General features: G+C 40.4%; 1 pseudogene; it reads left to right on the top strand.

Moving 5' to 3' along the window:
* The first annotated feature begins 4,479 nt into the window (after positions 1–4,479).
* LOC141567650 (large ribosomal subunit protein uL11 pseudogene) lies at positions 4,480–5,123 on the top strand (annotated as a pseudogene).
* Positions 5,124–5,561: the final 438 nt, after the last annotated feature.

The raw sequence follows: 5,561 nt of genomic DNA, 5'->3' as shown, positions 1-5,561 counted from the left end.
TGTTGACCCTATACCCGTCTCCTCCGACACCTCCTTCCTCTCTCTTGCCTGGTCCCTCTTACTGGACTCTACACTCCCACCCTGCCCTGCTAATCTTGTCTCTACACTTATGCCAGGATGATTTTTTAAGGGAATTCAGATCATTCCTCGGCTTAAAGCCTTCCAGTGGATTCTATTGCCCTTGTAATAAAATTCATACACCTTCATGGACGTACCAAGTCTCATATTATGTACCCAGGGCCTGCTGCTCCTTCCTCACCTCAGACTCCTCCTCCTCACTCTTCTTGGTTCCAGACATCTTGGCCTTCTTGCTGTTGTTCTTAAGCAGCCTTAGACTTTTGCACCAAATACTCTCTCCTGCTTTTATACTCTCATGTATGGCCATTCCATGGATAGCCCTTCGTGTCATTCATGTCTCAGCGGAAATGTCATCTTTCACGGAAAGTGTCTCTGGTCATTTCAACCATAATCATCACCCAGTCACTCTCATGTCCCTCTCTTTTAATCCCCTGTAAACACTGATACTCGATGCATTTGTCTTGCTCATTTATTTGTTAGTTTGTTGTCTGTCTTCCCCCACTAGAATGCAAACTCCATGAAGGGTAAGATCATGTCTGCTTTGGACACTCAACCACATCCTGGTGACCAAACCAGGCCTAACACATGAAAGGTGCTCAATGAATGTTTGTTGAATAGAGAAATGATTAAATGGGTGGAAATATCCTACCTGACACTGCTGAGGGTGGGCGGTAGGGTTCTCTACTACTACGTTTCTGTGTGATTGTGGGTGACATCCGTTTCCTTTTTCAGATTAATAATATTCTGTCATATGTTTATTCTAATCCATCAGTGTGCCTCTCACTTAGAAATTCCTGAAGAATTTTTTTGAGATAGTGAGAGTGGAAAAACCCCCTCGCTGTCTCAAAGTCTTGAACGCCCTTGAAACTAGTTGGAGCCACTAAGACTTAATGGTCCCCATTTATGTACTTTCATGTAAAGGATCAAAACTTGAAGTTGCTGGAGTTTTCAGTCTCCTCTGAAACTGATCCATGTCATGAGACAGAGACCCAGCTTACCCTTTCAAGATGGTGGTCTCCTGAGTGCGTGAACTGGAGGTCAGGCTGCCTTTCCTCTAAGCCTTTGACCAGTGGTACCTGGTTTGAAATTCTGGATCTGCTATTTCAGGAACAATTTAAGCACGGCGTGTCCATTCTATCTTATTGTGCTTTAGGTTTTGTCTAAATGAGGCAACAGTTATGGACCCAGACTCTTCAGGATGCTAAAGTGCTATTCATAACTAGCCAGGAAAGGTCACCAAATAAATACTTTGACGTCTGCTCTAAGGGAGATTAGTGGAAGTCTTGACTTTGTGTTCTCCTGGATCCCAGGATGTGGGAGCATTTTTATTCCCTTTCAATTCCTTTGTTGCTCTGGGATTCCGATGTGCTACTAAGCTTTAATTTCTTGAAAAGCTGTTTCATCAACCCTGTTGATTGTATGCTAAGTTTCCCTCCTCCCCCTCGCCTACATTTGGGTCAGCCTGTACCAAAGGAGAAGGTTATCTGGTCTGTTAAACCTTTGACTTGGTGTCTTTTGAAGAGCGCATTTTGCATTTTGTTATGTCAGGATTGTAATTAGATCCGTTAATTAAGGGAAGAATGAACTTTTCCCAAACTCTGTACCTCTTTGAAATTTTGATAAGTTTGCTTAGGTTGCTGCTGACCTTTCTAAGGGGATGCCACTGCTCATTAATTGGCAAATTTTAATGAGGAGAGTTGATGAATATGCTGGCCTTGACAATAAATAAAGCTGGCTACCACCCCACGCCTTACCACCTTCAGCTGCTTCAAAGTGTGTGGCATTTCTTGACTAGTGACCATGAAACTTGGGACTCCCAGCTGACATTCTACCGTATGACTGGGCTGGGACCTTCTTACCCAGGCACTGTCCAGAATGAGTTGTCATCCACCGCCTCATTTCTCTTTCATAATCATCTCGTTATACCTGTTTTAGAGAGAGGAAAACTGAGGCCTAGAGAGTCTAATAACTTGTATAGGGTATAAATTACTTAGTAATGATGATGATAATAATAATGATAATAATAACCACTATTTAATTGAGTTCTAATTATGCGCTAGGTACTCTCCCAAGCTCTTTATGTGTGTTGTAGCGGTTGATACTGAGAATATCCCTACGAGAGACACTGTTTCTGTTCCCATGTTACAAAGGGGTACTGGAGACAGAGAGAGGTAGAGTAATTTGTCCAAAGTCACGCAGCTTACAAATAGTATAGAAGCACGATTTGAACCAAGGCAGCAGGTGCTAGAAACAAGACTCTCAGCCATGCTAAGTGGATGGCAGGCCAGAATTCCAACTAAGGTCTGCTCCATTTTAAAGCCTCTCTGCCCTCTTCTTTATCCATTTGCCTCATTAATTTAGATATACTAAGGGTATGTGTGTGTGTTTCTGTGCTTGCACTTAGAGTTTTAACTCACTAGGCATAATTAATTCTTCTAGAGTTGTAACAGCATCTAGAATATTCATTCTAGGTGTTAGAGTACCGAGAAGAATAAAATTCAGATACACACACATACACAATCCCCCCCCCAAAGATTTGTTTTCTTTTCTCCTTTTCAAATACGAGTCTCCACAGCCCCTCAAAACACCTAGTGAGCTGGGATACTTCAGAGAATAATTAGAGGTACAATATTTAGCCTATAGAGTGCAGTGATTGGTGAAAAATTTACTTAGTGATCGAAGTGTGAGATGTAAATTTTGGCTCTATAGCTGTGCTCACTTGGATTATAGTGAATGAGAGGGTGTCTTCTGCTTGGGAGTTCTGGTAGGAAATGGAACAAGCCTGGGGGCCTAAGTAACTCTTCAGTGCTCCTTTTAAAGGTCTTCCAAAATGCTACCGTGTTTCCCCGAAAATAAGACCTAGCTGGACAATCAGTTCTAATGTGTCTTTTGGAGCAAAAATTAATATAAGACCTGGTCTTATTTTATTATAATATAAGACTGGGTCTTATAATATAATATAATATAATATAATATAATATAATATAATATAATATAATATAATACGGGGTCTTATATTAATTTTTGCTCCAAAAGACTCATTAGAACTGATTGTCTGGCTAGGTCTTATTTTTGGAGACACACGGTAAAACTTGTAGCAATTGTAAAATGTAGGGCTAATATCACTTTGCCCCTCGCTTAAACACTCCTTCTGATAATCTACAACCACAATAACTCTAAAAAGCAGTTACTTAATACTCAACAGTTTAAAATACACACCAGCATTCATAGTTAAGACAAGCATTCCGCATTTTTGGTTAAAGATATCCTCTCTAGCAAAATGTCACTAGTATTAGAATTTCTGTCTCTGAACCTTGCCCTAAGTGACTTCTTAGAAATGTCTTCAAACTGTTGGTGAAGATAATTTGACCTCACTGGGTAGCTGGTTCATTTGGGGAAATACTGTTTGCATTCCATCCTGCTTTATAGAGGAGAGGCACTGAGTCAGAGAATGTGGGGGTCTTTATCAGGGTACTACTTAGCAAGTACTTTGTTATGAATCTCAAAATAAACCCATGGTTTTGAATATCTGCCCTATGATTTGTTAATATGGTGAAAGCCCATTTCACCCATAGAATTATGGACATGGAGTATAATATCTGGACGGGGATCCAGTTCACCTATCCAGAGGGGGAAAGTCACACTTTAAGTGAATGTCAGAGACAGATCTGGAACTCAGCTACCTGAGTCTAAGTCTCAGAAAAAAGGATTTCTGATTAAAAGTATCTCCTGTGCTCATGGAAAAGGTTATTATAAACTGGATTGCAGGAAGCAGTGAAATCAAAACTCTTTTACCAGGCATAGCCTTGCTCTTTTTTTGGGACAGCGAAAAGAATTGGTTATTAAAGTGAGAAAAGAGTGCTGAGGTTGTTAAGGGGAGATCTAAGGAAGTTTTGCAGTGAGGGCAGTGTCTGTGTGGAGACTTGGAAAACCAGATTAGAGTTCTGTTTCTAGATCTGTGTTTCCTACCCCATCACAGACCTTTTTCTCTTCTTGCTAAAGTGTGAACAAGAAGAGGGCAACAACAACAACAACCAAAAAAAAAAGAAAAGAAAAGAAAGCAACACATCTTCAGGAGTCCAGGGTGTTAAGACCCGCTTTTTTTTTGAGCTTCTGCTGCCGAGTGAAGAAAGAAGAGCATTTAATTTTTTGCAAAGCCCTAAATGCGTTAGAAATATAGTAAAAACAAAATCCAGAAAATCTGTGAATATTTCGTTTCAATTCTGGATACTGAATAAACTAGCAAATTGGTAATGTTAATTTAAAAAAATTTCCTTATAATAAACTTAGACAAAAAAAGGAAAAAACTATTGATACATGCAAGAACATGGATGAATCTCAAAATCATTTATGTTGAATTACATAAGCCAGACCAAAAAAAAACACAAGAATACGTACTATATGATATCATTTCTTCTAGAAGATTCTAGAAAATACAAACAAGTCTATAGTAACAAAAAGCACCTTTCAGCTTTTGTCTTAGAGGGGCCAAGGTACAACTTTCTTTGGTCTTCGTGCATCCCGGTTCATTTGGCACCAGCTGCCTCCAACATATCACTCAAGTTCAACTCAAACAAGATCAAAGTTGTGTACCTCAGGTGTCTCAGTGGGGAAATCGGTGCCACGTCTGCCCTGGCCACTGAGATCTGTCTCCTGAGTCTATCTCCAAAAATGTTTGGTGGTGATGTCACCAAAACAACCAGTGACTGGACGGGTCTAAGGATTATAGCGGACATGACCCTTCAGAACAGAAGGACTCAGACTCAGGCGCTGCCTCCGCCCTGCTTATCACAGTCCTCCCAAAGGAGCCACCCAGAGACAGAAAGACGCAGAAAAATAGTAAACACAGTGGAAATAGCACTGTTGATGAGATTGTCAGCATTGCCTGACACATGTGGTACTGATCTTTAGCCAGAGAACTCTCTGGAACCATTAAAGAAATTCTGGGGACTGCCTAATCTGTGGGCTGCAATGTTGATGGCTGCCATCATTATGACGTCACAGATGACATCAACACAGGGGCAGCTGAATGCCCAGCTAGTTAAGAATGACTAAGGGAAATATTTCAATAAAGGATCATTTGAATACCAGTTAAAAGAATCCCCCAGCATGGCCGGTTAGCTCAGTTGGTTAGAGTGTGGTGCTGGTAGCACCAAGTTTGCCAGTTCGATCCTGGCATGGGCCATTGTGAGCTGCGCCCTACTTAAAAAAAAAAAAAAATCCTCCAAACCTAAAACACTCCTCCCTTAAAGCAAAAGCAAACAAACAAACAAACAAAAAACAGATTAGTGGTTGGCTAGGGACAGAGTTGGAGAGTGGATTACAAATAGGAAACGTTTAGATATTATGGAAATGTTTATTATGTTGATTGTGATGATGGTTTCCTGAGTGCATGCATATGTCAACACTGGTCAAGTTGTGCTCCTTAAATATGTGTAGTTTAGTCTATCAATTATACCTCAATAATGCTATAAAAATTAGTT

Source organism: Rhinolophus sinicus, chromosome 8 (assembly GCF_057876585.1).
Source record: "Rhinolophus sinicus isolate RSI-liver-muscle chromosome 8, RSI-T2T, whole genome shotgun sequence".
Lineage (NCBI taxonomy): Eukaryota > Metazoa > Chordata > Mammalia > Chiroptera > Rhinolophidae > Rhinolophus > Rhinolophus sinicus.
Note: the sequence above shows the minus strand (reverse complement) of the source record. Positions and strands in the feature narration are given on the sequence as shown.